The sequence below is a fragment of the Equus asinus genome, chromosome 12, assembly GCF_041296235.1.
Source record: "Equus asinus isolate D_3611 breed Donkey chromosome 12, EquAss-T2T_v2, whole genome shotgun sequence".
Classification (NCBI taxonomy): domain Eukaryota; kingdom Metazoa; phylum Chordata; class Mammalia; order Perissodactyla; family Equidae; genus Equus; species Equus asinus.
In genome coordinates, this window is record NC_091801.1 from 70140446 (window position 1) to 70163007 (window position 22562).

A 22562-nucleotide genomic window follows, 5' to 3' on the forward strand; every position below is an offset into this window, starting at 1 on the left:
GGTTGGCTCATTTATTCAGTCAACTATTCCACTTCATTTGCTTACCGCTTCCTGTACGCCAGGTGCTCTGTTGCACTCTGGGGAACAAAATGAGGCAGGCCCCTGTCCTCAAGAAGCTCCCAGCCTCATGGCAGATACAGACGCATATACTGGCGAGTGTCGTGAAGTTCAATAAGCACCGTGACTTGGGAAATGGAGAGTCTACAAGAACCTGTTGGAGGGTTGCCTAACTCGGCTTGGGCTGAGGGTACAATGTCTAGTGCTCAAGGATGAATCGGATGCAGCCTCACAAAGAGTTCAGGGGTAGATGTTGGGCATGGAAAACGTGTCCCATCGAGAATGACTTAGATGTGAAAGACAGTGTGGGGAGCTGGGGAGACTGACATGACTATAGCAATTCATGGCTTGGCGAGAAGCCCAGTTTCTGAAGGTCCTGGTGAGCTTTCTTCAGAGGCCTGGACCTTATTCTGGAAGAAAAGGAACTAGAAAAGCAAGACAGTGATGTGGTCACTGCCCTCCTGACTTGGCAACCTGTCAGATGCTCCCAGACTCCCAGGCCTCTGCCAGGGCTCGTCTTTCTTCCTGAACACCCCTCCCGTCTCCCCCTTCCTCTCCTCATTCTCCTCCTGCTATGGTCTAACCATCTTTCATGGTCTCTTTCAAATGCCGTCTGTTCTTTGAAGACTTCCTGATCCCGGGTCAGAATTTGTTGTTCCCTCCTTTGAGAATCTAGAGTCCATTACTTGTATGTTACCACTTACCACATTCTATCTTGTATTTTATGTTAGTTGTGCCTGTTCCATCTCCCTCACTGGACTGAAAGCAACTCAAAGGGCGTATTTATCCAGCAATATTTACCTCTGCATTTCCCACAGCACTTAGCGTTCAATGCTTTGAGCCAGGCCTCCCTCAAGCTCTGTTCCACTGCTTATTAGCAATGTGATGTTGGACAAGTCACTTTATCTCTGAGACCTCGAGTTGTCTCATCTATAAAATGGGATAATGATTTTTTATTGCATAGGATAATTGTGAGGCTTAACTAAAGTACCTAGTTAGCACTCAATAAACATCAGTCGCCTTCCTCCCTCCCATGGTGGCTGGCTCAGAAAGATTGCTGCAACCTCTTGGGAGAGCCTCCTGAGGGAGGAGTGCCTCACTTTTCCCATGGGTCCAGAGGAAGCGTCGGGTACAGGTGCGAGATCTCATCTTCACTGGCTTGCTGAGCGCCCAGGTGTAGGCGGGATATCAGCATCATTGCACTGAGTCTTGGTTATCAGAGGCCGTTGTCCCTGCCACCCATTCTAATCTGATCATTTCTTTGACACTTTCCATGGAGCACTCATCTTACGGTAAACAAAAAGAAAATGCTGGAAAATGATTTGCAAAAACCAATTAAATAATATGAGTCTCCTTGTCTAGGATTATGCCCTAGCCCAAAGAGTGCTCCTAGGGAGAGGAGAAACGGGGATCTGCCAATGAGTCTTTCTGTTTTCCATCTGGTCTCTGCTCAGCCTGTGTACAGAATCTATGAGATTACAAGGGTCATGGCTGTGGTCATCCTTGTCATCACCATCAGCAGCAGCCCCTCCCCCATCATCATCCCTGCCATTGGGTGGGGTTCAGGGCAGATCCCCACCTCCTCACCTCCCATGCCAGGCTGGATAGACCCCATCTGCATGCATAGCCTCATAGGTCGCCATACTGCTTTTGTACATGCTTGATTCTTATGGCAACCCCATGAGGCAGGTAAAACAACTTCCATCATCTTAATCGGCAAGGAATCAAGGTGTAGAGAGGCTAGGTGACTTGCTCAAGCCACAGCCCAAGCTGGGAGTGGAGTGGGGGCTGTGCAGGGCTGGGGCTGACCCTCAGGTGGTTTGAAGCCTGACGAGGTTGTTTGAAAGAGAGAACAGCCTTATTTCTCAGCAGCCAGCCCTGCTTCCTGTTGACATAATGTAAATAATGTCTGAGAAATGTTTTAAGCACTGGTGGAAGTCAGTTCCTTTTCTACCTCCTTTTGGTTCTTGGAACACCCACGATGTGTCTGGGACATATAAGTGTTGGTTGCACGAACAAAGATGGAAGGAGCACATGAGGAATAATGAGATAAGAGATTGCCCTTGAGTTTATGAGGCTGCTGTGATTTCTGCAATATTGCACAGACGCTCCCTACCTTCCTGCGTTGACACACAGACGTGTGAAATTGCAAAATATTTGTCCTCCGTGGAAGTGCTAGGGACAGACGTCTCTCCATTGCTTTACCAATGTTTCATCACGAGAAGAGCAGAGATGTTGTTGAATTGAGGATATTGGGAAAGACTGATGTTCCTGGGGTCATGTTTGTCTGCTGAGCCGGGTTAATATTCTAAACCTTCATGTCTCTTTCTTCCTTCCGGACCTGCCTGGATTCTGACACGGTTCCTTGCACTTTTACTTTTCATGCTATAAACCTTCCTCTCCCTGTAGGTGTTTCAGGAAAATTTTTGGCCAAAGAACAGAAAAGACTCCCCTTTTTTGCCAGCCTCTTAATTAGTTAAAAAAAAAAAACTTTAGGGGCCAGCCCGTGGCCAAGGGGTTAAGTTTGCGTGCTCCGCTTCAGCGGCCCAGGGTTCACCGATTCGGATCCTGGGTGCCGACATGGCACCACTCATCTAAGCCATGCTGAGGTGGTGTCCCACATAGCACAACCAGAAGGACCCACAGCTAGAATATACAACTATGTGCTGGAGGGCTTTGGGGAGAAGAAGATGAAGAAAGAAAGAAACTGGGCAACAGATGTTAGCTCAGGTGCCAATCTTTTTAAAAAAAATCAAAACAAAAAAACCCAGTTTAATCAGGTGGGATGTGAAAGGTTTAGAATTCCAAAAGATGTACATCAGTGAATGGATTTTCAACGAGATCCTTTCCTTTTCCACTTAAGATAATATTGAGCTATAATCAGGGGCACCTGCATTGGCTTCTCAGCTCTCTGCTGGAGAGATTGCTTTCTTGGGATCGTTTCGATCCCTAAACAGTGAAGATTCCCCCACAGCCCACTCACCACACCCCTGTGCTTCGGAGGGGGAGATAGAGGGGAGACAGGAGGCTCGTTCATGGTCAGGTTCCTGGGACATCACCTGGTCACTGCTTGCCTGGGGACAAGGTGACCCGCCCCCCTGTTTTACATTTGAGATCATTGACAGCAATGACATTCGACTGGTCTTTCTTCTATCTCATTTCGGGCCCCGGGAGCTCGGTTTCCTCTAATCTCTAATAGATTTATTATGAAGTATGAAGCCTGGAAAAAGTCTCAGGATTTATAACAAGATATAAAGAGTCTGAAGAACCTCTCATCTTTCAGTTTCTTCTCTTTTTTATAACATCCATAAATTACCTCCTGGGAAAGGAGAAGCCCCAGGCTTGAGGTCCCATGTTCTCCTAGATGGAGTTTGTCCAATCCATATTTTTCTCAAGGGAAGGATGGAAAGTTACATGGCAGGCGGCCAAGACACTTGGCCTTCAAGGCTGGGACTTCCAGGTCTGGCTGTGTGTAGGATGGGGAGGCTGATCAATCTCCAGCCCCTTTGTCTATGAGTGCTGTGTGGGCAGGCTCCGTTAGGTGGGAGGTAGGAGGTTCCCCGGCTGTGGTTCTCGAGCCCAGCTGCACATAATAGTCACCCAGCCCAGTTGATGCAGAATCCCTGGAGATGGGCTCACGTATTGGGATCTTTTGAAAAATCTTCCTATATCCAGAATATGGATATGGATCGCATATCCATATTCTAATGCACAATATGAATCGCTGCACCAAGGGAGTCCCCAGTTCTAAAGATTAGTACAAAACATTTAGATAAAGTGAATGTTTTCATTTCTACAGACAGGTCCTTCTATCTATTGTTTAGTAGGAGTAAGCACCTAGTGGGAGAAGTACCTAGTACCCTGAGGAAGAAGTACTTGGTAACCAGTGGAAGAAGTACTAGGTATCTGGAGGGAGAAGAAAGAAGGAGAAATAGCACTCCCAGCTCCAGCACTGCCTGAGAGCCTGGAGTTTACAGACCTTCACCGTTTAATCCTCACACCAATCCTTCAAGGTAGGTGCCGCTATTCCAATGGAATCCAGATGAAGAAGCTGTAGCTCAGAGAAGTTTAGTGACGTGTGCAGGTTCACATGGAAGGTAAAAGATAGAACCAGGATTTGAACGCAGGCTTGCTTGGCCCCAAAGGCCAATCTCTTTGCTCCCTACCTGTGGATGGCCCCAGTCAATCCTTCTGCCCTCTTTCAGCCCCTAGGGTAGCCGTTTAGAGCCCCTCCTTCTCCAAGCTTCTGGACGACAGGATCTGTTATAATCATACCCTCCAGATTGTCCTGGAAACCCCAAGGATCCTTTCCTCTTGACCCAAAGGACCACCCAATATTTTCCAAATTCCCCGGTGTCAGCATCCAAATCAATCTCCTAGCCTGTTCCTCACGGAAGTGGCACAACATTTTAATCTGACCTGTGTTCTGATTTTCACCTTGGAAAAACAGTCCCCGTGACTATAGCTCCCACTGAACTCTCATTTCTTGGAATCTCTCCAAGAACTTGGGACCGTCATATGCAAGAAACACAGAACTGTGGACTCTTTGCAGCACTTTCTCACTCTTCCTCCCAGTTTGTCCCGTCCTCTTCAGCTGGGTGATAGCTCTTGAGAGGCTGGCATGCCTACCTATGAGCAATGTAGCAGGGCCTTTTGGTCTCCATTAAAAGCCAATTCTACAAGAACTGTATGAGAAGATGGGCTTCACAGAGGCATGGTGATATCCACTTAGGGTTTTGGTTCATGGGAAACTCCATATGTCTCAGCAGTGTGATGTGACCTTCCTCCCCAACACACACCTGATGTGACTCCAAGGTGTATTGGTGTAAGTGGGCCCATTCTGTTGAAAGTCAGGCCCATCTGGGGATCATGGTCAATTCTGGGCCTTGGCTTAGAGAAGAGCATGCACAGAGTGGAAGGTTTAGAAGATGGCAGCTGGCATGGTAGAGGGATTTGAAACGGTATACGAAAATGAAAAGAAATTAAACTAAAAAAGTTTGCATAACTTGAAGTGGACCCGGGAAAGAGCAAAAGATACATTCTTTATGGCCTCAAGGGCGGCTCACTGTGTATCAGCCTAGGCCGGGCTGTGCTGTAGCAGCAAATCGAGCCACAAGGCTCACAGTGGTTTAATACAGTAGTGGTTTCTCTCTCACTCTGCTCAAGTGCAATGAAACTTGTGAGCCTCCTTAATTTTTAGTAACACCATGTGCGACATGCAGCCTTTGGGGCAGCTGCAGCAGAGGAAGAGAGAGAAAGCGGAGGCCTAGCAGCTTCATGTGGCCTTAGCCTGGATGTGAGAGAGCTCTATGACCAGTGAAGCCAAAAACATGTCCTCTCTGGCACTTTGGAGAACAAGTCTGCCAGGCTTGACATAGAGAATCAGCTGGTTTCTGAGGTCTTTCCCTTTTCTTTCTTTAATGTTACTGCTACAGCACCATATGCCAAGCACTGTTTTAAATATTTTATAAATATGAGGTCATTGAATCCTTGTAATAACTCCACGAGGTGAATATTATTATTCATTCTTCGGATCAAGAAATTGACATCTACCAACGTTAAATGAGTGGTCCAAGGACATGGGATTCAGTCCAGGCATTGGGGTTCTGCGATCCTTGCTCTAACCACTACACTATGCAAGTTACACAAGCTTGCTACAAAAACACAGGCCTGAGGTACTTGGGGGTGGTGAGGGTTGGAATCTGTGGCGATCATCAGCTCCTGGGGAAGCAGAGCTGGAAAACGGCTCAGAGAGCTCTGGAGCCAATGCCCTCCTTTATCAGGAGATGGCTAGGCTTCTGGGGAAACTGAGGCCCATGAGGGGAAGTGAGGGGTTCAATCCTTCCAGCAAGATATGGATACTCTATGAGGTTAAAGGCTAGTGAGAGGTGACTGGATCAAAGCTCTTTAAAATGACAATAAAGGTTTTTTATTATGGCAATTTAAAAATTGTCCACAAAAGTAGAAAGAATGGTTTAAGGGACCCTTGCTTCCTCCATTCAGCTTAATAATTATCAATATTTTGCCAATCTCATTTTATCTATCACCTCCTGACAAGTTTAGAGTGGCAAGTAGAATTTTAAAAATAAATCCCAGAATCCAATTATTTTACACATTACACTCGAGTCCAAATTCATTTTTTAATTTTTTTAAAGATTGGCACCTGAGCTAACAACTGTTGCCAATCTTCTTTTCTTTTTTCCCCTGGTTTTTCTCCCCAAATCCCCCCAGTACATAGTTGTATATTTTAGTTGTGGGTCCTTCTAGTTGTGTCCAAATTCGTTTTGATGGAGGATTCTGGGGAGAAAATGAGGCCGAGATCAGTCCTCTGGGGCAGAACCGGCCGCTGTGGCTTGGGGAGGGTGCTGCTGTTTCCTGCAACTTTTGAAGGAAGGTTTGCACACATCCCTCCATCCCTGGGCCTTGAAGTCAGGTTGCAACCTCCCTCCACTATGAGTAATGCTGGGCCCGCCAGACTCAGGCAGCTCCCGGTGGAAAAAAACACCTTGTGAAATGCTGTCTGTAACCAGGATGAGAGAAAAAAAATCTCTTGTGGATCCCTTATTCACAATCATCCTCCTCTTCTAAATGCAGCCTCCTTCCTGCTGGGGGCCTTGGAGCCCAGCCTGGGTGTCGATGTCGGCTGAGTCACCTGTGTCATTCCTATTATCGTATTTACCCGTGTTTGTCATTTTCTAGCAGCATGACTCACCCGGCCTGGGGGGAATCTGGGAGCCTGAAGAGACGAGTCTGTTATCAAACCCTCACAGCCACTCCTTTGGAAGAAAAATTCTTTCCCTTTGAACTCTGAGCACCCAAAAGAAGGGGTGTGACAGGCCGAGGGAACATTTGGGACTTTTGGAAGGGCTGCCGGTCACATGGTGCCAGGCTCTGGGTCAGGTCTAGGCAGCCTCGTGGAATTCTGGGAAACTCTCTGCTCCCGCTCTTCAATCTGGCTGCTGGGTCTTCCCAGAGGGTGTGCCATTCTCCACCGCGTGGAACTGGGCCCTTCAGTGGCCGAGGAGAGAAAGCTCTCTATCCAGCACACAAAGGCGCATCCCCCATGGGAGGCAGACAAGGTGACAAGCAGGAAGAGGACTGTTTCCTCAGCCCTCAAGCATCCCCACTGTGCCCACTCCCAGATTTGATGATAACAATGACCCCTGTGCACTGTTGGCCTCCTATGCTGGGCACAGGTGCTGTGCTTGCTTCCCTGCATACATTCCTGCTTGGAGAAAGCTGAGGAATCCTTTTATGTCGTCTCTGGGCCACAGCAGACACTGGGCCTCCCCTTCCACTGTAGCCCACCACCTCCCTGCCACCAAAGGCTTTGTCCTTTACACAGCAGCAGGGATGACCCTTCCACATGGCAGGACAGGTCACAACACTGCCCTGTTTCAAACTCCAGGGGCTTCCCTTGGCCCTTAAAATAAATCCACATCCTCACCATGACCGACAGCCTTGGTAGTCAAAGTGTGGTCCACCAGCCTCAGGTGGAGGGGTTGGGGAGGAGGCCTTGTTAGAAAAGCAGAGTCTCGAGGCCAGCTCTGTGGCCAAGTGGTTAAGTTCGCGCGCTCCGCTGCAGCAGCCCAGGGTTTGGATCCTGGGCGCGGACATGGCACTGCTGGTCAGGCCACGTTGAGGTGGCATCCCACATCCCACAACTAGAAGCACCTGCAACTAAGATATACAACTGTGTACGGGGGGGGTTTGGGGAGATAAAGCAGAAAAAAAATTGGCAACAGTTGTTAGCCCAGGTGCCAATCCTTTAAAAAAAGAAGATTGGCAACAGTTGTTAGCCCAGGTGCCAATCTTAAAAAAAAAAAAAGAAAAGCAGAGTCTCGGGTCCCACTCCAGACTTGCTGAATCAAAGCTGCGGTTTAATGAGATTGCAGGTGATCCATATCACATTAAAGTGTGAGATGCCCCTGCAACCTACAAGGGCCTGGTGGATGGAGCCCAAGGTTACTGCGTAGGAGAATCACCTGGGGAGTCTTTAGAACAATGATGCCCAGCCCCCAGGCCCCTGGGATCCTGATTCAATCGCTCCTCAATACCACCTAGAAAGTAGGTATTATTGGTCCCACATTTGCAATTGAGGAAGCCAAATCTCAGAGAAGTTGAGTACGGTGTCCGAGGGCACCCCACCATGAGGAGGCTGAGGCTGTTTGCGCAGACTCATTTCTGGCTGCAAAGGCAAGAGGAACGGGGATGTGGGCTCTGGATTCAGACTTGCACGGATTTGATTCTTGTTGCACCACATGCAAATTGGGCAAATCATTTATCATCTCAGCTTTAATTTCCTTATTTGTAAAACAAGGATAAAAAAGAACTCATGTCACAGAGATGTTAAGATTAAATGAGATAACATGTTTTAGCATGGTGCTTGCGACGTGCTAAGAGCTTAGTAAGTGCTACCTGGTACTATTGTCATTGTTATTTATTACTCCTCGCTCTCTGTTTTGGCCCTTTTATGCACCAGAAGCTCTGAGTTTCCTGGCTCTAGGATTTTTCTCTAGTGGTTCAATGTCCAATGTGGCACAGTGAAAAAGGCATGAGATGTAGAGTTCTCTAGTTTGTGGTGTGGTTTAAACAGGGCACTAGACCTCTCTAATCCTCTCTGTTCCTTCTCTGTGAAATGGGGACATGAACACCCACCTCCAGAGTTGGGGTGAATGTAGAATGTGATGTCAACACAAGGCCTGATCATACCTTGATCACTGAAATGGGTTGATCTTGTTAGGATATGAGTCATGGGTACACCATCAAAGCATGTCCTTTCAAATTTTACCCCACATATAGCAATAACCTTGAGCAACAGATCCCCAGAGCATAAGACTAGTTCCTGCCTCCTGACAGGAAGACAGTGCTGGCATTCTAGGTAGATCCCACTCTTTTCTAGTGTTGAGGGAATTGAGGATCCAAAGGTGAAATGCAATGGGCCATCAACAAGTGACACTTCAGCCCCATGGGAGAGGCAGAGAGCACAGGTTCTGGAGTCCTCCTGTCTGGATGCCCATGGATTCCACCCCTACTGGCTGTGTGACTTTAGGCAAGTGGTATAACCTCTCTGTTCTTCACTTTAAATGGGGGATCTACTATCTACCCCATAGGGTGCTTGTAGGGGTTGAATGAGTTAATAAATGGAAGTGCCTGGAGTCATGCTTAGCACATAGGAAGGGCTCCGTAATTGTTCTGTACTCACCCTCCCCAGTTAGCTGAATTGTCTCCTTTGGCCTCCCACCTAATAGGACTCGCAATGTTCTATTTATTAACCTCAGTTCCCCATGAGCTCATCTCTGTGTTCCTGGTGCCTAGCAGCAGAGAACTGGACACGTATTTGGTGCTTATTATTACTATTATTTTTGTCAGAAGGAATGAGAGAACTCAGTGATCAGCTGACATGAGCTAGAGGCCTGCAGACTAGTGTTACAGAAATTAGACATGAGTCATCGAGACCTGTGGCCACAGCCTAGGAATGCCCGGTCCCAGGCTTGGAGTACCCCCAATCACTTTAGAGGGGAGCGCTCGGAAGCGGCGGCGAATTCCTCAACCCCTGTTCTGAGCCAGGGGCTGGACATATGCACGCCCCTCACTTAGGCCAGGATGTGGGGAAGACGGGCGGGTAACAATTCACCGCCAGAAAGAACACACTCTGACATCAGCGCATCGCCAAGCCCTCAGGGCGTCAGTTTTCTCATCAAACTGTCTTCCTGTGCCCGCTGAGTCAGGCCGGAGGAGGCTGCGGACTTTCAGAATCTTCAGACAAGAGCATCTGTCAGAAAACCAAACTTTTCTCCTGCTAGAACTGACTGATGCATTTTACGCAATCAAATTCTGTCTGTTTACAAAGTTCTGCGTGTTAGGAGCCCCTTCCTGAGAGGAGGTGAGAAAAATCTTCTCCTTCCAAAGGTCCATTTTCATGTCAATTTTTAATTTATCAAATGCTCATATGGTTCTACTCTGACAGGCACTGTTTAAGTACTTTAGAATTATTGGCTCATTCTAACCATCTTGATGACCCTCTGTGGCAGGCAGCTTTATCCCCATTTTACAGATGAGGAAACCGAGGCAGAGAGAGGTAATTGCCCAAGGTCCACAGCTAGTCTCATAGAGATGAGAGTTGACTGGCTTGGCTTCAGAATCTGGGTCAGACTCCCTAGGTTATGTCATCTAAGTCTCACAGCCACCCTGCGAGGTAGCTATTGTTCCCATTTACTCAGAAGACGCGGAGCCTCAGAGAAGTTAAGTTTGCTCAAGCTCGCACAGAAGTAAACGACGGGGCTACAGTTGGAATTTGCTTTTGTCTGACTCCCAGTGACAGCAGGCTTAGCCAAATGCTCAGTTCACGGAGGAAGAACGTTCTGTCCTTGCAGGTGTAGACCATGGACGCTTTCCTCAAATCTGTAGGTGATGAGGAGAACCCCTGGCTCCTTGAAGTCTCCTTCTTTCTCCTTTTCCGTTTTCCTTCTTTATCTGTACTTATCGCAGTGTTTACAGCCTCTAGTTGAATGGCAGTGCTCTTATTCAAGGGCGTCTTTGTCCCGTCTTTCCCTGTAAGGGGAGTGCTGCTGATGTTTTCCTCTTTCTTTTCCAAGGACACTGATTCACTGGGGGCCCCTTGGTGTCTGGGCGGAGCTCTGCATAGGGAGGAAGAAGATGGTGGTGCTGATTGTGGCTCTGCCTCTTGCTTACAAGAGAACTCGGACGAGTTACGTAACTTCTCTGATCTGCAGTGTTAACATTTAGAGCTGGATAAGATTTAGGGTTGGTTGATTCGATTTTTCATTTAGTTTTTTTAAGCTGCAGAATAGTTTCATTGCAAGAAGTCTTAGAAGTAACTTGTACAAAGTAGGTACCATACTTCTTGTATCGTGGGGGCCATGGGGGGCTCTGCAGAGCTTGAGTTTGGACATCACTGGATTAGGTGAAAACAAACAGTACTTACTCCAAAGGCTCTAGGGGAGAACCCTTCCTTGCCTCTTCCTGAGCTTCTGGTGGCTTCTGCAATCCTCGGCATTCCTTGGTTTGTGAACAGCGTCATGCTGATCTCTGCCTCCCTCTTCACCTGGCCTTCTCCTCTGCGTTCTGTGTCTTCTCATTTGTGTCTTACAAGGACAGTGTCATTGGATTTAGGGTCCACCTAGAAAATCCAGGATGCTCTTAACGCAAGATCCTTAACTTACATCTGCAAAGACCCTTTTTCCAAATAAGGTCATATTCACAAGCTTCCAAGGATTCAGATGTGGACGTATCTTTTGGGGGCCACCATTCAACCCACTACAATCAGCAATTGTGTTCAAGCATCTACGATGTGCCTGGCCCTGTGCTAAGCACGCCAGGGATACAGAGTTTAAGACAGAGATGCTGCTCTGGGGGAGACTCTAGGCTTGTTTGAGAATCTCTACTTAATTTCAGGCCTCAGCATTGAGGCTTGCCTTCCTTCCTTCCTTCCTTTAAAAGAGGGGTTTATGGAGATATAATTTATATACGGTAACATTTGCCCTGTTTAGGTAGACAGCTGAGGAAACAGGCTTAGAGAGGCAAACACAGAGAAGAAGTGGCAGAGGCTGGGATTTGACCCTGTGTTCTCTGTCCCCAGGGCCTGCACACTAAACCAGCAGTCTACATGGTCTCCACTCTTCCTTTGGGTGCCTCCAACTCCTTACCTGTCAAATGTGGAGGCTGACAAGATGCTTTCTAGAAGCTCTTAGAGCTCTGACGTTGGACACTCCCATGGCGAAGCACAGGGGAGAATTCCTTATTCAAAAGAACCCTTCAGTGCAAGGAGAATCTTCCAGAAATGGAAATTTGTATGCCTCCTACAAGCGTTTAGCCTATTTGTGTTTATGTGCCCTGTTAAGTGGATCTGCAGCCTATGATATCTCGTTTTAATTTAACTAATCCTCACAAAATAGACAAGTGATTTAAATGATTACTGAGAAGAAACTGCAAACTGGAGATAATATTAATGACACAAGCCCAGGGGACCAGCAGAATGCTGATGTGCTATTTCTGCAACTCCTAGTGCTGCCTCTTTTCAGCTAATTACAGGATAAAAAGAATGGCGGGCTAATTACATTAATCACAACATTGGCCAAAAGACTGGAAAAATTAAGACGACTATTTGAAGCATGGTCTTTCATCCACTATCATTAATGATGACTCTCTCCTTGAGTGAATATTGGATCTTGACGTAGCTAATGAGAGTGTGCAGCCATTGCAATGAACAAAATGTTTAGAAACTTCTTTCAGCTACTTAAAGTCATAATATACTCAATCCAGCCCTTTACAAAATTTGATTAAATTTTTGATAATTTTGAATTTACTACTTAATTTTGAAAGTGAAAGTCCATAGCCCATTGGTCAAACACTTGCTCTACATGCTATAGTGAAAATAGCTGAAGAAATATCTGAAAACTATATAGTGACACATTAAAATAGACTCCTTGGTCATTAAGCATTTTTGGAAGATGCATAGAACTTGTTGTTAAAGAATTGAAGAAATGTTAAAACAAATAATTCATTGTGAGAAGTTTACCCTACAACTGTTGGAAAGTAGTACAGATGTTTCAACATATTTTGGCTTATGCTATTTCCAGATTCTTCATGGCAATAATAAAATCTGTTGGAGGACCCTTTCTTATGAGTTCAGAAAAAAACACTTTCTCAATGGTAAATGAGTTTCTTAACAAAAGCAATGTTTTGGTTTTATGTTGACAGGAATGAAAAAATAGGTAAATTTCACAAGCTAGTACCTTATGTGAAATTTATTTGCTGCATTTTCTTTTTAAAGATTGGCACCTGGGCTAACAACTGTTGCCAGTCTTCCTTTTTTTTTTTTTTTAAAGATTGGTACCTGGGCTAACAACTGTTGCCAGTCTTTTTTTTTTTCTGCTTTATCTCCCCCAACCCTCCCATACACAGTTGTATATCTTAGTTGCATGTCCTTCTAGTTGTGGGATGTGGGATGCCGCCTCAACGTGGCCTGATGAGCGGTGCTATGTCCGCGCCCAGGATCCGAACCCTGGGCCGCCGCAGAGGAGCGCGCGAACTTAACCACTCAGCCACGGAGCTGGCCTCTTGCTGCGTTTTCTATAGCAAGCTATTGAAGTCAGGAACAAAGCCACAAAAGCACAGGGCACGATAGGATGTCACTGATGGGGATCATTATACAGAGACAGGAACTTTACAATATAGAAGAATCTGTGCAATACTTCGTCATTAGATAGGCAGTGCACCTGAAAATATTTCGTTCAAGCAGAGACTCCTTCATTCTCTTTTGCAAAGTATTTGAAGCAATGAGAGAACATAAAATCAAGGTTCTAAATGATTTGATCTTTTCAAGGATGACAAATGACTGTCAGGAGTCTAAGTTTTCCCTTCAGGGTAAGTGTCACGATTTAATAATAAATGAGATGGTAACTGCCTTTCAAAAGAAACGTGTAAACCACAGAGAGAGACCTTCATACATGCACCAAAATGGCCACAATGAAAAAGACAGACAATCCCAAGAGTGGATGAGAATGTGGAGCAGCCAGAACTCCCACAGTGGTGGGACTGTAAATTCGTGGAACTGGTTCAGGCAACTGTCTGGCAGTATCTGCAAAAGCAGAACAGAAGGAAACCCAAGGACCCAGCAATTCTACCTTAGGAGTGCACCCAATGGAAATAGAAATGTGTTCACCAAAAGTCAGGCAGTGAAACGGGCATAGCAGCATTATTCCTAATACACGAACCCTGGAATTTACCCAAATGCCCACTCAAAGTGAAATGAATAAACTTACTGGTGTGTATTCCCACAAGACAGTACTACATGCAGTGAGAACAAATGATCTGTGACAACCTCAGTGACATGGATGAAACTCACAAATGACATTTTGGGCAAAAGGAGCCAGACATCAAAAAGGGTGCCTCCTGTATGATTCCACTTACATGAGGTTAAAAAAAAAGGCAAAACTAATCTGAAAACTACGATAGTGGTTACCCTTGGGGGGAAAATAACTGGAAAAGGTACAAAGGGGCTTTTGACAATGGGTCTGCAAATAATCTGTTTCTTGAGCTGTGTCTCTAAACCAGGTGTGCTCACTTTGTAAGAGGGCGTTGATCTGCATGCTTACGATATGTACATTTTCCTGTATGTATATTATTCTTGAATTAAAAAAAGATACTTTTTCTGTGAAGACAGTGTTTGAGCACTGATGATTTAAAACATTTCCAGTTAACATTGTTAAAAATACATCTTTATTCCTGGAAAGATGGAAACAGAATATTCTAGCCTGTTTTAAATTTCCAAATGAAATGTTATTGGATATTTAACAAGGTTTTTTTTTTTAATTCTAATAAACTGAGAAAAATGGATTGTCGTCAGGGAAGTTGGAAACGTACTAGCTAAATTTTACCAAAAATCTTTGCATAATTGGTAGGTGAAATTGAAAAGTGAGTATTATGACTGAATAAGGCAAGAATGCTGCATTCTTTTTCATTTGAATCTTCATATTTTTGTGAGGCATCTTTTCCAGAAATGACAGCCTCTAAAAGCAAGTATCAGAAAAAACTGAATTTAGGACCAAACCATCGATCACTACATCATAAAGATTAAACCAAAGTTGAAATAAATTAGGAAAACATATTCAAAATCACATTGCTCTCACTAAAGTAATTTTTATTATTATCAATCATTTTTCAGGAAAGCAAAAAAAGTTCTTTGATATTGCCAAATAAAATAAAAACTATTAGAAATTTAGTTCATTTTGATTTTGACCTTTTAAATTGCCATTGTACGTATAGTTTATATCAATAATATATTAGAATAATAGTATGCATTTACAAATTAAAAATGTATCTGTGTACGTCAGAGGTGCATGCTCGAAATTTTGTTATTGATAGGGTGTTAGATCAAAAAAAGCTCAGAGACCGCTGGTCTCCACCAGCATTTAGCCTTTAGTACTACACATTATTTTAGATGATGTGGGTCAGGAGCCAAGAAGATAAAATTTTGAATCCTAGCTCTGCCACTTAATAAACGTATGATTTTTTTTTTTTTTTTTTTTTAAAGATTTTATTTTTTCCTTTTTCTCCCCAAAGCCCCCGGTACATAGTTGTGTATTCTTCGTTGTGGGTTCTTCTAGTTGTGGCATGTGGGACGCTGCCTCAGCGTGGTCTGATGAGCAGTGCCATGTCCGCGCCCAGGATTCGAACTAACGAAACACTGGGCCGCCTGCAGCAGAGCGCGCGAACTTAACCACTCGGCCACGGGGCCAGCCCCAATAAACGTATGATTTTGAGGAATTAGTCCATGTATCTGGATCTGGGTTTTTCTCATTAGTAGAATGGGAATTTAGCATCTGTCTGGAAAAGTTCGTTGAGATAATTAAATGAGCCAATATATGTAAATTTCTTAGTACCTCGACTGGCTGATGGAGGTTTAATCATAGTCATTACGTACAACTGTCATATAACTGTTTCCTCATTTTTTCAAACTTGCCTCATAATAAGGATCTCCTGGGTGCTTGTTCAAAATGTTTGAGTCTCACCTAAGATTTTCTGTTAGAAACTTCACAGGTGGGGCCTTGAAAGTTGCACCTGTGGCAGGTGATTCTTATAAGAGAACAAGTAAGTTTGAGAAAGGCTGATTCACAAGGTGTTCAGGCTCTCTTTCCTTTCATGATCATTCTCCATGCATGAGTCTTATCTTCTAAGAGCCATGAACCCCCCAGGACCATCTCTGACCTGCAAGGCTCTAGCAGGGAGTGCTGTGAGCCCCTGGGCGGTGAAGCCCAAGGTGAAGGCTCCACGTCTGGGATGGTAAGCAGAAGGTGGGTCTTAGTTGGCAGAGCATAGCAATGGGGAGACTGGGAGAGCTCAGAGGCTGAGACCTCAGCAGGAGAGGGGCAGCGTGAAGAAGCAGGAGAAACCTCCCCCTCGGGCCTGGGGCTCAGAAGTAGGACTAGGTCTTTGGGGGGGCAGAGTGGGAGACGTTGGGGGCAAAGCACGGTGCCCAGGAACACAGGGCAGGCTCTGAGTCATTAAGTCCTAGGTCCGAGGTGGGAGCTGACCACAACTGAGACAGAAAATCAGATGGGTCCAGGAGTAGGACAAACTTGGTGCTTTGCCATTTGAACTTCTTGACAAGGATCCCTACATTCCATTCCCACTGATTTAGGAGAGAATGGTCCCCAAGGTGGGGGCTTGTCCTAGGCATGAGGACCAGCCAGGCTAGAAGGAGGCGCCTGCTTACACATATTCACCCATTCTAGTGCTTACTAAATGCATGCACAAGCAGTGGGCCGTTGGGCAATCACACCAAATCTTGTCATTTTGTCTTCTGTGCATCTACTTATTTCCCCCCATTCCTCACCTTGCTCTCCAGGGAAGACTGCCCTGATGAGCAGCACTGAGCACGTGCTGTCCTCTCGCACGGATGCTTTGCTGTGTCCTGACAGCCCAGAGTTGCCCTCAGTCCGAAGCTGTGGATAATTAAGCTAATGAAGACTTTTCCACTAGCTGCCGAAAGCCTCATTAATCTACACACATGTTGCCACAGGCAAATTATGGCGTCAAGGGGGGTGGATCAACAAAAATAACTTCAGAAATTCATTAATCAGACTTAGTCAAGCATGACGTTTGGAACTGAGAGTTCTTATCCCGCAGTGGCCAGAGGGTTAGATGGTTTTTTTTTCCCAATGACATCAAAGGGACTTCTTAAGCATCGGAATATTTAGGTTATTGTACTGGCAGTTATGACTCCAGTGGATGCTAATGGAGTCTGTCCAAACTTCAGTGTGGAGGATTCTAGAAATGTTGAATCGTTAAAGTGATGATCAAGGTTTCCAAGCCCAGAAGAGGGAAAATTTGATCATGGGATCACACACAGAAACATACCCAGCTATGGCAGAGATGGTTCGTGCCACCAGATAGTCATTTTCTCCTTGACATTTCAAAGGTGCCCTTGGAGTCAGGTTGGAGCCACGTGACTATTTCCTGTGAGTGGATGGTGAGCAGGGGCAGGAGCTGGCGGGGTTCCGGTGGCCCTCTCTTTTACTCAGAGGCCACTGTTCTGGATGGCAAAATAATAAGATAGAGAACAGTTTGAACCATGCTGGAATTCATGTGCATGAAGAATAAAGTATTAGGATAAGCCAAGGAGATTTCCTGAATTATCTGTTACTGCAACCGAGTCTGCTCCATCCTGACTGATATGCTGACCATTAAAGCTAAGGACTTTTTTTGGAATATGGTGATTAGGTTAGTTATCTTATAATATCCTCATAAGTAGAGCGTCTGGATTTCAGCATGGCCTGCAACAGGATGTTGATGGGTAAGTTGGTTCTTTTTCAGACAATTTGGGGTCATGGGTGTTAGGTGGTAAAACAGGTATATGGATTAAAAGTTACTTGAATAACCGTTTATCCTAAAAGTGCTCACTGGCAAATCAGCATGAGCCTTACGAGCAGACATTAAGAGCATAATCTCTGCTCTGCATCATTCAACAGTTTAGTCAATGGCCTGGAGATAGTGATCCCCTGCTTTTCAAGTTCCTGTGGGCGACAGAGAAGGAGGCACAGTGAGTGTCTTGACTAACAACTTAAGAACACAGATAAGCTCTGGCAGGTCAGGACAAGGGGCTTAATATGACAGGATGGAAGAAAAGCATCACATACGAGTATGTGACACGTGGATTTGAACTACAGAATCGCAGGAGAGGAGGGATAAGGTTCAAGAGCATTTTGAAAGTAGCTGTAAGTAGATCATTATTATTATTATTATCATTGAGAATAACTATGAATAAGTCAGTAAGGTGGACCAGAGACCGACTAAGCGTCCTCTAGAGCTCTAATAATCTCTTATTCACCAATAATCCCTCCACCTAAAGATCTGTTTTAAAAGGCTGGGGAAGAGATGGGATGGAGAGAAAAAGGGAAAGAATAGGTGGTCTGGGATTTAGTTGAAAAGTCTCCAAATCCTTTGGTAAGGTTGAACCTAGGTCCTTCAAAGTGGGCAGTGAAAGGAGAATCTTCGTGAAGACAGAGGTGCTGGTTGTAAGAACAGCTAGGAATTAAATTCTGCATTACTCTAAACGGAGTAGCGCGAAAATATACAGTGGTGGGAAACAAGACTGGAAGATGATTTGGGGTTGAAAGACGGAGAGCCCTGAATGCCACGCCTGAGAGTGTGAATTTCATGGACAGTATTCGAGAAAGGGAATGATGTCATTTGATTCGGCTATATTTACTCTTCTTTCCATTACCAATACCCGGTCTCTCCTTTCTTTCTATCTGGTTGGAGGATACCTGTGAGGAGCATGGTCATTTGTCAAGTTTCAGAGACTAAATACATGCATTGACTCATTTAATCCTCACAACAATTATGTGAGGTAGGTATAATTATACCCATTTTACAGATTAACAAACAGGCTCAGAGAAGTTACGAAATTTGTTCAAAGACACTCAGCCTCTTTCTTTCTGGATAATGTGGTGTGTGAATGGAAGCCTCAAAAGTACTATAACCCTTGTGCTGCCATGAAGGAAGCCATATGGAGGAGGATATATTTGGAAGAATTGTAGGGAAGGGGAAAGCAGAGCCCTGAACAAGCCTTACCTGAAGGCCATCCTACTACTGGTCTTTTTAGTTGTGGTGACAGTGAGCCAGTTTGAGTTGGGATTTCTAGACAAACACACTGACTGGTGCAAGTGCTTGGCGTCTCTGCATTTGAGTGCTATCGATTACTCTCTTTCCTAGAAACTTTCTTTTTGGCTTCCGTGACCCCACACGACTCCTGTCTTTGCTGTCTTAGTTTTCTTTGCTAGATTCTCCCCCTCTTCATATCCCCTCTGACTCCAGTGTTCCTCAAGGTTGTGTCCTCAACCTTCTCTCTGCTCATTCTATGTGATATATTGTGTCCACTTCCTGAGAAATCTTGTGCACTCCAATGACTTTAAGACCACCAATTCCCATAATTCCAAATCTATAGCTCAAGATCATAATCCTCTTCTGAGTGCCAAGCCTGCACATCTAACTGCCAACTGGCCATTTCCTCCTCAAATGCAACTCACTGAAAGCTGAACTCGTCACCTCTCCATGACTTCTATTGGCCAACTGTGAGAGTGGTGCTGGCATCTAAGAGAAACTCTGTGTTGAAAACCTGATTTGTGCTCCTCCTGCTCCCTGTACCACTCCCAACCCACCTGCCCCAAGTCCTACTGATTACCTCTCCTTATTTAAGCGTGGAGTCCTCTTCTTTCCCTCCTGCCCATGGCCAGTCTTGGGGTCCAGGTCCCCATTGCTGATTCCTGGATTGCCCCAACAGCCTGCTCGCTGTCTCTTTGCCTGTAGAGGTGACCCTTCACAATCTTTCTCTCTGTGCCCTCTCTTTGCTTTCTATGCTCCAAACCCTAAATTCTATCATGTCCCTCCTTGCTTTATATTCTTCTGTATATCTATATTCTTCCACTGCTACAGAGTAAGTACAGGCTGCTTAGCACTGCCTGACACATGCGACCTCTGTGACAGTGTCCCATCTAATGCTCCTACCTCTTCAGCATCATTCTTCCTACTCCCACGTTGCCTGTAAGCTTTGGCTGTGCTGAACCTCGGCGGTTCCCTGGATGTACCATGCCTTCTCTCTTTGCGTACACTTTTCTTTCTGTTCTGCTAATTCTAATTTCTTTAGTAATCCTTTAGTTCAAGTGCCTCCATCTCCAGGAAGCATTCCCTGACCCATTCTGTTTGGGCTAGGTGCCTCTTCTGTGCTCCCATAACACCCTATGTTTATTCATACCATAACTCTTTTTATGATTTCCTGTTAATTGGTTACTTACCTGTCTTTCCTACTCAACTATCAGGTCCCTAAAAGAAGGGACTAGGTGTTAATCTTTGCAGCTCTCTTGCCTAACACCTGGTGGATATTTACTAAAGATGTACAGAAGCAATAAAGTATGGTGCTTAAGAGTGTATGCTGGAGCCAGACCACCTGGGTTCAATCCTAACTCTAATATTTACTATTCTCATGACCTCTGCACATTATTAACTTGTCCATGCATCAGATCCTCTATCTGTAAAAAAAATGAGGATAGTGGAGCAATAGCATGATGGAGTTTTGTGAGAATGAAATGAGTTAATATATATAAAGTTCTTAGAGTCGAGCCCAGCACATAGTTGACACTCAACAATTGTTAGTTATTATTATTTGCTGAATGATTGAAGAGCATCACAAGCAAGATGCTAGTGTTTTGTGTGCAGGTTTCTTTTTTCACTGATCCCGTGGACAGGTGTTAGTACCCTTGTGTTACCAATGAAGAAACTCAGGCTAGGAAGTAAATTCTATGTTTAATCTTGTCCTTTAGCTAGGATAGGTGATCTGCCATTCAGTTGAAAAGTCTTTTAAATTGTTTAGTGAAGTTGAATCCAGGTTCTTCAAAGTTGGCAATGAGAGAAGCATCTTCATGAAGACAGAGGTGCTGGTTCTTCCAAGCTCTAACTTCAGCTCTCAGAGACTGACTTCCATCCATGACCGACCTCAGAGGACATGAATTTGATTTATTAAGATGGCCAGAGATCTCCTTCCACTGGTGGGGGAACTGAAGACCACAAGTCCAAAGTTACTTTTTGCGCGTTGGGAGATCGTCACTGTACATAGACATTACGCCAGCTCAGAGATGCTGCAAACGTGCAGTAGATCTGAATTTGTTGGAGATCTAGGCCCCAGTTGAAGTTTCTGGTGGCTTTCCTTAGACACAGATACTTTCCTTTGTGAAACTCTGTCTTGAAAAATAACAACAACACTACTACTAACTACTACTAAAACAACTAGGGACTCAGGGTTTTTTTCTTAGAATTTGAAAGGTCACATTTCTCTTCTCCATCCTCTCTTAGTATCTAATGCCGTGGTGACGGACACGCCCCATTCAGAAGAAAGAATGCTCTTACAGTGGAGTTGAGCATCAAGAGCCCAAGCACAGTTCCAGCTACAGCTTCGGTGTGTCCCTGTCTCCCCGGCCTCCAGACTAAGTGCAAGTATGGTTTAAGCAGTGAGCTCAGAGGTGGACTGAGCAATTCTAGAGCATAAATTGACCAACCAATAGCAAAATGAGACAACCCTCCAAAAAATCATTAGCCCACAAAACAGCAGGAAAATAAAACTCTAAGTCAGAGATAGAATGACAGATAATTGTCCTAACTAATTCATATGTGAAATTTGGGACCACTGATTGAGTCCCAGTATAAAAGCAACACGTTGGTTTGGAACACTTCAGAGGGCTATTGGTTCCCTTTCTTGGCCAAATGAAGGACAATGATAGAGAAAAGACCTTCCCCTTTTAATGGAGATTCTTGGGAAAATCCTCAAAATGGATTGAGCCTGAGATCCCTGGCAACATGTTGGAATGTTTGGAATGGATCTTTTCCTTCTTGTGGGACCTCAGACAAGATGAAAGATCATGGCCACTGTTTTTAAGCTGGAATGTCAAGTCTATAGCACCATTTCCTGGAGATGGGCTGGGTACATGCAGCTGGGGACCAATGAACACCAGACAAGAAGCCCTTGCTTAAGGCCCTTCTCTTTAGGAATCCTGCTTGCTGTTCCTTTTGATATGTATATTTCTATCAGTAGATCGAGGGAAAAGTGTCCCTTTGTTTTCTGAGTGAGACAAAAGAAAATTGCAATTAGATTTTTCATGGGTTCACAATTTGCACTTCAGGAAAGTGATTAAATGATCACGACATCTCTCTCCTCCATCCCCCGGATCCCCACCCTGCATCTTTGCTGGAGCAAGCCCAGCGATTCCCATCTGTCCTTCTCTGTAGGCTGCCTACCCTACCCCCATCCCTGGGGTAAGCTGAGAGCCAGGGCATCTCTGGGGTTCAGGATTGTGCAGGCATTGAAGATTCCTGCTTTTAGTGAAAGGGCTGGAAGCAGCGTGGGAAATGTCAAGCAAAAGGCATGGGACATGTGTGACTGGTGTCTTTCTCTTGGTGTCCTAATATTTTCATCTCCAAGTTTGGGGATCTTGCAAAGCTCCTTAAACAGGTGGGTAAAAAGCAATATGAATGGTGAGCCTGCGAGCAGAGCAGTAGCAACAATCCGCACCACAGGCAGAGAGAGCTTGGTCATGCCCTTCGCCTCACGTCTTTATTGGGGTCAATGTGATGTAGTTGTCAGACTTAAGCTCTTATTTCTGCTTTGCCATTTCATTGTAACTTTGGATACATTGCTTTTAGGCTCAGTTTCTCTGCCTGTAAAGTGGGAATAATATCACGAGGGGTGTTGAGAACATTACCTGTCATCACGCATATGAAGCACCTGGCATGACCCCTTAACATGACTGACACCCCCTTTCCTTTACTCCCAGCTCTGAGGATTTGTTTTATCCTGTTCAGTGGAAATGTATAGAGTTCAAGTTTGAGGAAAGTTAAGGAAAGTTAAGGAAGTCCAACCTCCATTTATAAATGAGGAAACTGAGGCCGGAGAAGTTACGCCACTTTCCTAATGTCATGGCACTGAGATC

The 22562-nt window shown here is 45.0% G+C and overlaps 2 long non-coding RNA genes across 2 annotated transcripts in view; both read left to right on the forward strand.

Annotated features, from left to right (window-relative positions):
• The window catches only part of LOC139039929 (uncharacterized), a 73919-nt gene extending 59590 nt beyond the window's left edge, over positions 1-14329 (forward strand). The window contains exon 6 of the long non-coding RNA XR_011493337.1: positions 11660-14329. This is a non-coding gene — a long non-coding RNA (uncharacterized lncRNA). The remainder of the gene's footprint in view (positions 1-11659) is intronic.
• A 2731-nt stretch (positions 14330-17060) lies between these two features.
• The window catches only part of LOC139039930 (uncharacterized), a 188544-nt gene continuing 183042 nt past the window's right edge, over positions 17061-22562 (forward strand). Inside the window, exon 1 of the long non-coding RNA XR_011493338.1 lies at positions 17061-17377. This is a non-coding gene — a long non-coding RNA (uncharacterized lncRNA). The remainder of the gene's footprint in view (positions 17378-22562) is intronic.